This window comes from Dipodomys merriami, unplaced genomic scaffold (genome assembly GCF_024711535.1).
Source record: "Dipodomys merriami isolate MVZ:Mamm:240054 unplaced genomic scaffold, mDipMer1.0.p SCAF_28, whole genome shotgun sequence".
Lineage (NCBI taxonomy): Eukaryota > Metazoa > Chordata > Mammalia > Rodentia > Heteromyidae > Dipodomys > Dipodomys merriami.
In genome coordinates, this window is record NW_027204270.1 from 18,317,379 (window position 1) to 18,329,182 (window position 11,804).

Consider the following 11,804-nt stretch of genomic DNA (forward strand, 5'->3'; position numbering starts at 1 on the left):
GTCTGGGTCTCCACGTCCTTATGCTGCACATCCCAAGGGCATAGGGTAGGAGGTGCTAGGAAATCGCTTGGGAGTCAGGAGCTTGTCTAGGCTTGTCCATCCCCAGCAGGTCCCTCCCGGCACAGCATGGCCACGGTACACAGCGCGAAGTCAGCCAAGAAGACAGAGCTCTATGCCAGGCCGTGGTGGCAGCCCCGGGAGCCCCAGGGTCCCCTGAGCAGGAGGCCCTCCTGCTCTAGTCCCAGCTCTGCCAGGGCACCGTGGGACGTCCACTAAGGGCTCTCAGAGGGATGGATACAGCCTCAGCCCTGTTCAGAAGCATGGACAGAGGCGGTGGGGGAATCACCTGACCCATTCCGGGCCCAAGGACCGCCTCCAGCCATGGAGCTCAGGGAAGCCTGCGGACCCACGGAATCTGTGAGAGTGAAGAAATGACTTCCAGGCCTTTCCCCAAAGGAGCAGCAGGGCCCCAAGGCCCCAGCAGCCACTGGCACAGGGAACTAGGCCAGCACACAGAGCCACGCCCACATACAGAGCCACGCCCACATACAGAGCCATGCCCACATAGAGAGCCACGCCCACATACAGAGCCACGCCCACATACAGAGCCACGCCCACATACAGAGCCACGCCCACATACAGAGCCACGCCCACCCGCTGGGCCATGCCCCACATAGAGCTACACCCCAGGGCCTTGGCAGGATCCCATTCCCAGAGCTCCAGCTTATGTGCTAGGCCTGGAGCTCTAAGAGGCAGAGACAGACAGGCCCTACTCTGGCCTCTTGAAACAGATTCAGAGAAGGAAACCTACCCCAGGATCGAGCGTGCGAAGAACAGACCCGGGGCAGCAAGTGCCCAGAGGGGGCTGCAGGCCAGGCCACAGCCAAGCCTGCCTGGAGGAGACAACCACCATGCCAGGCCCTAAGTCAGAAGCAGGGCTTCAACTTGCAGCGGACAGAGGGAGAGGTGTGAGAGCCAGGCAGAGTAAGTGGGTGCAGGATGAGCCATCATCGCCTGTGAGGTGGAAGAGGGTAGGAATGCTGCTCAGCTATTGGGTCCAGGCCGGCTCTCTGAGGTGGACAGACCAGGCACCAAGCACCCCTGCATTCTCCAGGGGCTTGGCCTGGCCCTCAGGAAGCCTTGTGGTGATGCTGGGGAGCCATAGAGCCAAGCAGCCCCTATCTCAACCCCTCAGTGAGAAGCATGGGTAACGTGGGCCGTGTGCAGCCCAGGCCATGCTCCTTGTGCCCGAGTGCCCAAGAGCTGAGCTGTCCCATCAGAACCTTCCCTGGGCTGCAGGAAGGAAGGGGGAACCCTAACCCTACCAAGGCTGACCCTGGGCCAGGGGCAGCACTGATTCCCAGTTGGCTACTAGAAAATTCCCCTTACCAGCCAGGCTCCATGACTCACACTTGCAATGCTAGCAGCTCAGGAGGTTGAGATCTGGAGAGCTACAGTTCAAAGCCAGCCTGGGCAGAAAACCTCTGGGAGACTCCGATCTTCTGGTTGACCGACAAAAAGTTGGGCTAGAAGCGTGCCTCAGGTGGTAGAGCACTAGCTGTCAGCAGGCTTAAGCCACGCAACGTATGGAAGTTCCTAGAGGTAAGCCCAAGGTACTAGCCTCCAAAAAGACAAGAAAAACTCCCCTTACCAAATTTTCAAGGGCGCTCTTGGGCTTGTTGTAGCTCCTATAAAATTCCACAGTTGGTCCCGCTTGCTGTGAGGGGCTGGATCAAGGCGCACACACCACTTTCTGAGAACGAAGACGTGGTTAGGGCTCAGCCTCCCGTGTCACGGGACCTTGTCAAGGCCCCCAGACCCTCCAGGCCTCACGTCCTCCTGCAGAGTGGAGCTCAGGCCTGTGGCTCTCGCTGGTCTTGGCCTTGGACAGACAGAGACCCCTCAATACCAAATGCTTCTATGTCCCAGGACCGAAGTGACCCCTCTACAGTCCAGATCAGCTCTGGTCAGGCCAGGAAACCAGCTACACAAAGGGCAGGACCTCAGGATGATGTGCGGGGCGCTGGGCGTCAGGTCTGCCTGGGGCAAATCTGCTTTATCCTGCGGTGGAAGTCACCCCACCCCCGCCCCACAGAGGCCTCTGGGTTGCGGGAAGAATGCCCACAGCTGCAGCCCATCCTCAGGTGCCTTTGATGGGAACTTGTCTTTCCCACAGGGATCCCACTCCACACGCTCTCGGTGCTCAGCCAGCGGCTTCCACATTTCATAGCGGATTCTTTGAAGGGCCAGGAGAGGAACACTGCATCCCAATTGGTGGCTTTGAACGCATCCCCGTTAATGGAGGTCACTGTGGCAGGGGACCCCAGTCCTTCCCAGAAATAAATCAGCAGCCGGTGCTGGAGGCGAATGATTCGTTTTGCTTGAGTCTCTTCTTGATCGTCCTCTGGGGCTGGGGTGTGGGCACACGGGCAAGGCAGGCACGTATATGCTGCACCCACACTGCCAAGCCCGGAGGTATCTCGTCTGAAAGGGTGGGACATGGGTCATGAGGGACAGCAGTGTTTCAGTGTGGCAGCTGTGAGCCTGGAGGGGCACCCAGCCCCCCATGGAGAGCTTACTGAGCCCCCTCTCACAGCTTGCAGCGGACACAGAAGCCCAGCGAGGTTAGTGCTTTTTTCCTAAAGTCACATAGCCAATAAAGGATCTAAGTAAGTCTTCTTTTTACCATCCCCGCCCCCAATCTGAAGTTTAACCTTAATTGTCTACAGGTTGCCAGTCCACATAGCTTTGTGATCAAGAACGTTAAAGAAAAGCAGCTGGACGCTGGTGGCTCACACCTGTTATCCTAGCTACTCAGAAGGCTAAGATCTGAGGGTCGCAGTTTAAAGCACACCCAGGCAGGAAAGCCTGTGAGAGTCTTATCTCCAATTAACCAGTAAAAAGCCAGAAGTGAAGCTGTGGCTTAAGTGGTAGAGTGCTAAATTTGAACAAAAAAGTTAAGCCAGAGCCAAAGCCTTCAAGCCACAGTGTGGGAGAGAGAAAGAAGAGAGAGGGAAGGAGAGAGAGAGAGAGGAAGGAAGGAAGGAAGGAAGGAAGGAAGGAAGGAAGGAAGGAAGGGAAGAAGGGGGAGGGAGGAAGGGAGGGAGGGAGGAAGGAAGGAAAGAAAGAAAGAAAGAAAGAAAGAAAGAGAGAGAGAGAGATAGAGAGAGAGGGAGGGAGGGAGGGAGGGAGGGAGGGAAAGAAAGAAAGGGAGGGAGGGAGGGAAAGAAAGAAAGGAAGGAAGGAAGGAAGGAAGGAAGGAAGGAAGAAAGAAAGAAAGAAAGAAAGAAAGAAAGAAAGAAAGAAAGGAGGGAGGGAGGGAAAGAGGGAAGGAAGGAAGGAAGGAAGGAAGGAAGGAAGGAAGGAAGGAAGGAAGGAAGGAAAGAAGGAAGGAAGGAAAGAAAGGAGGGAGGGAGGGAGGGATCTGGTGTTTCCTGACTTGTTGACCTGTGGCTCCAATGGACCTGCTTCACAAAAGGGTTGATGTTCTCTGAAAACCAGAGTATTTTCAGACAAAATGCAGGCCTGGTCCCACACTCAGCATTGCAGTAACCCAGCTGAAAGGCCTTTAAAAAGTGACTTGAAATCTCTGAGCCTGGATCTGGAGGGACGCCTTCATTCTCCATTTGAAAACTCAGCCCCTCCAGCCGGCCCTCACACTGTCCTAGGAATGGGCCAGGGTCTGAGTGACGGTCAGTCCTATGGTCCAGCCTCTGACCCTGCCGACCTCCCTTCCCGCTGTCAGGCCGGCCCCACGTAGCCTGTTCCTGACATGGCCTGCCATCCTCCAGACTCCTAACGAATGCTCCGATGCCTGACGCTTTATGTTTTCGTCATTTCTCGGTTACAGATGACTTTATCAGTAGAGCTGATCCTGTGAACCCCATGATTTATCTGGCTCTGCTCCCCCTCCCGTCGGGTGGCCCTGAGTGAGTCATTCATCCTCCTGACCAGCCAGGAGCTGAGGGGACCATAAATCTGGCCTCGGCATTATCGACAGGGCCACAGGAACAATTCCAGCCACCCACAGAGCTTGTGCTAGCCCTGTGGCCTCAAGGCTTCAACAAACTGTGCCTCCAGGATTCCGCCCTTGTTGGGGTCACCTCCCACTCTGCCTCTGGGCTGGGCCATGACCAATAGGATCTGAGTCAGCAGGAAGTGCCAGTACTCATCCCCAGGGATGGCTTCTCTGCAAGATTCTTCCATGGGAACTGCTTGAGACTTAGGGCTATAAGAAAACCCAAGGTATAGAGAAGATTCCAGAAGGCCCCTTTGGAAGCACTAACCAAGCTGCCAGCAACAGCCACCAACCATGTATTCATAGCAATCCTGGACTCCGCAGCGCAACCAGCCAACTACATGGCCACTGCCAGGCGGGGACAGAGTCAGTCCTGAGGGTGACCGGTGCAAGGTTTGGTCTCTGAAAAGTCTGTTCTCACCCTGTCACCTGCCGCAGATAGACAAACAGAAAGCCAGCGCATCTATGCACAGAGTAAAGATGACAGACTACATTTCCCCCGGTGTGGACTGTTTTGTTATGCAGCTGTAGCTAGCTGAGACAAGCCCCCCGGACTTGTGCCATATCTTGTGCACAGCCTCAAGGTGAGGTTTTCTGAATCTGCCCAATGGGGTGGTGTGAGTTGGTTTTATTACCCAGCTCAGGAAGAAAATGAATGAGGCCCAGATGGGTCAGTTGATGTTCCATGGTGGGTGGGGTACCAGGAAAGTTGGGACAGAGTTGGGGGGCAGCTCAGCTGCAGCCCCCAGCACCACCAATGAAATAAAGACAGTGGGGGCGCCGAGGGTCAAAGCCGGGACTAACTCCAGCAGCCGACCGAGCAAAGTGTGGACGGGGTCACGTGACCGGGGTCTGCAGGGCTGCGCGGCTGGTGGCTGGCTGACCCAGGCTGCGCTCAGTGAGGGCCTCTGCAGACTCAGCCTCCTCAACAGCCCTCACCTGAGCAGGTGAATTCCACGAGTTCCACTTCTAAAGCGAGTCACAGGGCCAGAGCTGGGGGAAGGGATGGGAAGTAAGCTAACTGTGGGCTCTCACCGTGAGAGATAGGAGCTCTCTCTAATTGCTGAGGCTGCACAGACTCCGAGTACAGACTAAGTGCTGGAGCTGTTCATTCATCCATCTACCTCAGCGGTTCCTACCACCTCCCGGCCCTGTGCTGCCTGCCACTGCCATTCTTACAGCCTCATTATCTACTCTCTTAATAATTAGTCTCCAGGCCCAGTGCTGGTGGCTCACACCTGTCATCCTAGCCACTCAGGAGGCGGAGATCTGAGGATTACAGTTCAAAGCCAGCCCAGGCAAGAAAGTCTGTGAGTCTCTTATCTCCAGCCAGAAGTGAAGCTGTAGCTCAAGTGGTAGAGTACTAGCCTTAGCCTTGAGCACAAAAGCTCAGGGGCAGTGCCCAGGGCCCTGAGTTCAAGCCCCAGCACTGGCAAAACAACCAAAAAAACAATTTGTATTCACATCCCAGGTAGGAAGGCAGAGATTAAGCAACATCCAAAGTCACATAAGTGAGTGAGGAATCTGCTTTGCTCCGAAGTCTGCCATGCCCGCTGCTGTACCAGTCCTCTCTTGGCAGAGGATGGAACCAGGACTCTCTGGAGAGGGCCCCGGCAGGGCTGGGCTTCCAGGGTCCCAGACCGGGGTCTGTCGGGGAAGGGCGGGAGCCATAAGTCTCACGTGCATTCGCGGGGCCCAAGGCACCATGGGAATTAAAAGAAAGGGCTGGAGTCTGGCTGCTCAGGCTCCAGAGATTCACAGGTGTTTCCCTCTGGGGAAACTGAGGCCCAGAAAGGAGCAGAGACTTTGACCAAGTCCCACAGGCAGATGGAAGCTGGCTGACTCCCTCCCGGGACCCGGCCCAGCCCTGCCTGTGTGGGGAACCCCACCGAGAAGCTGTGCCCCAGAGCAGGCCGAGCCTCAGGGACGGGGCACACAGCTATTTCTGGATCTTCCCTTCAAAGATGCTGGGCCGAACGTTGTGCCAGTGGACAAACACCCTTCCTCGTACCAGGCCTGGAGCGGGCAGGGACAAGTGTGGACGCTCCAGCCTCAGCCCCGAGCCTTCGGGTCTCCAGCTCCTCCCTGTGCTCAGGTGCATGTGACATCTGCACATGGAAATCCACAAAGCATAGCTCCGGGGACTCCACAAGGACTGCCGGACCCACCTGGACCCTGCCCTGGCCTGCCTGGGCGACCTTCCCGCCCTCCCCCTGCCATCTGCTTCAAAGTGACCTCCTGGGGCCCCGGGGCTCCGTGGAGGGGAAGGAGAGAGGGTGGCACCTGTGTCATCTCCCGCTGTGATCTCTGCTGTGTGGGGAGTGCCTGTAAGATGTCACCCAACAAAGGACTGCACTTGAAAGGAATCCAGATCAGAAAAGCCACAAGGAACCTTCTGGAAGACTGGGGGCAGGGGAGAGTGACAGACAGAGGGCCACGTGCTAGAGTCAGGCAGGGTGGAAAGTCGGGGGGGGGTCTACCTGGCCTGGCACAGCTCCCCCTCCCCACGTACTGCCACCCCTCCCCCTCCGCACCCCCTCTCCCCCAGCCCCTGGAGACACCCCCCTGGGATGGGGGGGCTGGCATCTCCTGAGTGGGGCAGGGGAAGGGAGGCCTGGCTGCCGATCCCCTGCCCCAACCCCTTCCCTGCTGCTTGACCTGGGGCTTGCTTCTTGGCCTCTCTGAGCCTCATCTCCTCCCTGAGATGGGGGCAGGGTAGCACTCCCCACCTTGCAGGATTACAAGGATCCCAAAAGATGTTAAAGTGCTCAGCCAGGGCCAGGAGAGACCAGAGGTGCACCAGAAAGATACACACAGCGCAAGTCTACTGCGGGGGACACGAATGGCTCCATCTGACGGGCAATGTGATGCCCGGCTAGGCAGGCCACGGGAGCCTGCTGGCTGTGTGACCCTGCGTGGCTGAGCTGCCTCTCTGATCATCGCTTCCCACAGTGCCTGAGGAACCAGTGGGAAGGGTAAGGATGGCCTGGACCGACATCCACAGTCAAAGCCAGGCATGAAGCCCGAGACTGAGAGAGAGAATAAGGGATTTGTCCCTTGGCACGCAGGGGTGGCAGCAAGAGCAGGACTCCCAAGTCTATATGACTCCAAAGCCCGCTGCAGAAAACCTCGCATTGTCCCCACCTCCCACCCCTCTCCAGTGTCTTCAAGAAGGAAAAACAGGAAGCCATCAGACAACAGATGAGTCCTTGTCCCACCCCACCCCCTGCAGTCCCAAAGGACCTGCCAGTTGTATGGCTGTAAGGGTGGGTACCCGACTCCCTATGTGCACTTAGTGAGTTGTGTGGACCCCAGCCCTGAGCCCCGCCCCCAGCCCTGAGCCCCGCCCCCCCGCCCCCCGCCCCCCCCCCCCCCCCCCCGCCCTGGCTGCGACAGGAGGCCCCAGGGGACTCACCCAGAGGAGGCCAGGTCCCAGGCTGGATCCCTGACTCCTGTGCAAACTTCCTGTGGGGCTGGAGAGGTTCACTGGCCAAGCTGCAATCGGGGCCAGCAGGGCCTGGCTCTATTCAAGCCATCGGGTCCCTGCCTGGCCCCTCAGGGAGCTTCAGCCTTTCTAGAAGGGCAGCCGGGGGGCCTCCCTCTCCTCTCCATCTCCAGGCACAATCACAGGATGCCGGTGAGGCCCTCCAGCCCCCCAGCGGCAGAGGGTGGTCCCCCCGTCTGTCTCCAGGGCTGTCTCCTACCCTTTCAATGCTTTGGCAGGGGCCGGTGGGGGGCGGGGTGGGGAGCGGACACAGAGTCTGGGGCTCAGAGAGGAGCAGCGCACACTCCATCAGCTCTACCCGTTGCCCAACCAGCAGCCAGAGGTGCCAAGGCCAGACCCAGCTCGGTCCCTACCTCTTGAACCCCAGTGTCCACCGCCCCCCTCAGCAGGTCCGTCCCACACACCTGGAGCTCCCACAAAGCTGCTCAGAGGGACAGGCCTCTCCAAGGCCGGGGGAGGCAGAGGTGAGCATGCGTGAGCCCCACTCACAGCCCAGAGTGGGCAGAGGCCCTGGGGCTCCCTGCCACCGGCTTCCTAAACTCTCACGAACAAGCTGGACTTCTTCTGGGGGAAAAGAAACCAAAGACTCAGCCCTACGGCACCCCAGGTTCAGGCACCCCCTCCGCCCCACTCCTCACGACCCTCCCTGGGCCTCAGCCCCGTCTTCCCTCCCTGTCCTCTCAAGGCTCAGGGCCAGGGGGGGCTCCCAGCCTCCGCTCCTGCCAGCCGTCAGAGCTCAGTGAAAAACAGAGCACCTGATCAGCCAACATGGAAAACCAGGCCTCCTCCCCCAGGAGGCCTTCCCGGCCTTCCCCCTGGCTGGGGCAGTGTTCCCAGATCTCAGCGTCAGGAGGCATCAGGCACCACACGTGGCAATGAGGCAGGGGCAGACGTCATTTGAAGAGCACATAGGCATAAACTCTTCGTGTGGCAGGCACGTCATCACAAGGCGCCCTCTCTTTCGCTTGGCTGAACTTCTCCACTTGCCTGAGGCTCCTGACCTTCGCTGCCCTGATCCTTTCATATCCCTTTGCCCCCCGCAAGGGCCCTGCACCGCTCTTCCCCCAAACCCGCCCCCGGGCTGCCGGAACCTCACACCCCACACACCTGCACGGAACTAGGTTTCCATCTATCACCTGACGACGATTGACAGGTCTCTACCCTTGGGACCAATTCAAGGTCACTGGAACTGCAGGGTGGCCTGCCGCGTCAGGCTTTGCCTGAAGATGCACCTGGCCCGGCTGGCTGAAATCACAGCAGCTCCCGGCCCTGTGAGTGCTCCCTCCCTCCCGGCTCCCCTCTCCCCCAGTGGTACCCACAGCCGCCAGCGTAGCATCTGACTGCTCACCTTTCTCCATGCCCCGCCATGCCCACATTTGGGGCTGCTGTGCCAGCGTGGGGGAACCGCCGGAGCAGATAAGGTCAGCAAGAGGGAGATGGGAGAATCAGTCACAGGAACGGGGACGATTGACGCTGACAGCCAGGACGCCCCTGCCTGCTGCCTCCCGCCGAACACACAGCCCCTCCCCGGTCCACACAGAGGAGACAAGAATGCTCAGCAGAGCCGGGCGCCGGTGGCTCACGCCTGTAATCCTAGCTACTCAGGAGGCTGAGATCTGAGGATCGCGGTTCAAAGCCAGCCCGGGCAGGAGAGACCGTGAGACTCCTATCTCCAAAAAACCACCAGAAAACCGGAAGTGGCGCTATAGCTCAAGTGGTAGAGCGCTCGCCCTGAGCTGAAGAGCTGAGGGACAGCACCCAGGCCCAGAGTTCAAGCCCCACGACCGACCAAAACAAAAACAAAAAAAAAAACAAAGAATGTTCAGCAGAGCGCTGCATAAACAAAGTTGTAAAACTGAAAGGCAACAGGGCCGGAGCCCCCAGGGCAGCCCCACAGCCTGAGTCCCCGGGACAGCCCCACAGCCCTCACAGGTGGAGGTGGCCCATATCAGTGGTGAGGCTGGCACAGATCCGAGGGGCGCTGAGACCCCATAGAAGGCAGCTCCTGGTCAGTTACATGGAATCACTCGACTGGAAGCAACCAGGGAGAACTGGGCCACACATACACCGCACACCTTCGTATGAAGAAGTCATTCCACACCTCCAAGATGAATCGTGGACATCACACGGGACCCCCCCCCAAGAAGCAGCTCTTGGCCAACTTCATTCCAGAGGGGAAAACCCAGCCAGTTTAAAGTGAATCGTGCCAGGCACTGGTGGTTGCACCTGTAATTCTAGCTACTCAGAAGGATGAGAGCTGAGGATTGCATTTCAAAGCCAGCCTGGGGAGGAAAGTCTGTGAGACTCTTACCTACAATTAACTGGCAAAAGGTTGGAAATGGAGCTGTGACTCAAGTGGTAGAGCACCAACCTTTAGAAAAAAAAAAGCTAAGGGACAGTGCCCAGGCCCTGAGTTCAAGCCACAGTATACTGGCACACAATCACAAGTGCATAGGAGCATGCATGCAAGCAAGCACACAGAGGCAAATGGTTCCTGTGTGTGCATATTCTTGTCTTCTTGCAATTACTAGAACTGTTTCTATGGCAGGATAGGTACAGGAGCGAAGGCGGAGCAGGGTGGGCAGGGCTCCAGCAATCTGGCTGGAGAAGCGGGAGAAGCAGCCAAAGGGCTGGACACAGAAGCTTGAGCAGTGGGAAAGGAGTGGACAGGGAAGAGAAGGCTAGAAGGCTGGAGGGTCAAGGACAGACTGAACTTGGTACCAGGCCAGGGCCGCACAGGCTCATTCAGAGGTGACTGGAAGACTGTGCAACATGGGAAGGATGGTGTCCTGCAACTCTAGCATGCTGGGGCATGCCTGCTGGAAGGGAGCCAGGGAGGGGAGAGCGAGATGGCCCAGGAGGAGAGAGGTGTCTGACGGGCCTGCGAACCTGGCCACCCTTCTACGTCTTCAAGGCATCAGCAGCAACTTGAAACAAGGGAGACACCATCTCACAGGTGTCAGCAAGGCTTTGAATGAGTCGGTGGGTAAAATTGGCTCTTGCCTAATGCCAGCTAATAAAAAAATAGTAAAGACTGTCTGATTGTAAGCTTGGATGCACCTAGATTCTAAGTGCTGACAAGTAGGACACAAAGTTCTTACTAGACTATTAGCTCTGTGAGAACAGAGACCTGGTTTGGCTCAGGTCTTATTTCCAATACCAGGTGCTCGGGGCCTGTCATACAGAAGGTGAGCCATTCACACATGAGTGTGTATGTAGGTCTATGTTAGATGGATAGACAAATGGATGGATGGATGGATGGATGGATGACTGGATGGATGCATAGATGGATGGATGCAAGAATACATGGATGACAAATTATACCAACATCAAATACAGTGAAAAACAGGGGTTATACTGTGGGGACATACAAAGCAACAAAAAAATACTTATAAATATGTTAGAAACAATAGCAAGAAATAAAAAATATTTGAGCCCTTATCTTGAGGTTCATTTTGACTAATATCAACTTAATCTGACTGTTTCTGCTTGTCTCAGACATATACTAGTTATTGCAAATAAGAGAAACCATGGGATCTATGTTTCTTTGGGCCTGGCTTACTTCACTTTATATATTTTTTTCCAAGTCTTTCCATTTCCTAACAAATTGGGCAATGTCATTCTTTCTGATGGAGGCATAGAATTCCATTGTGTATTTTTTTTATTGTAAAAATGCTGTACAGAGCAGTTACAGTTACATGAGCAAGGTACTAAACATTCTTAACTTAGAAAAAAAATAATACATGGATGGTAGGTGAATGAATGATCAATGGATGGGTGGTGGACATGTGGATGTGTGAATGGATGGATGAATGCAAGAATGCATGGATGGTGAGTAGGTACATGGATGGGTGGTGGCTGTGCGGGTGGATGGATGGATATGTGGATGGTAGGTGGCTAAATGGACAGATGGATGATGGGTAGATGGGTGGATAGATGGATGGGTGGATGGATGGATTAGTAGATAGATGGGTGGATGTATAGCTGGATAGATGGGTGGGTGGTAGGTGAATGGATAGATGGATGGATTGATGGATGGATGGATGGATGGATGGATAGATGGATGGATAGATGGATGGATGGATGGATGGATGGATGGATGGATGGATGGATGTGTAGATAGATATGCAGATACATGGATCGGCAAACTAGCCATTCTCCATCTAGTTTCCCAAGTCAGACACAAGCAGGCTGTCCCTGACTCTCTTTAGCCATCAGTCCCCTGCTCGCCTGCCTTTGCTTTGCCACTGAGAATAGCTCTTAGCTGGCCTGCTAGCTTGC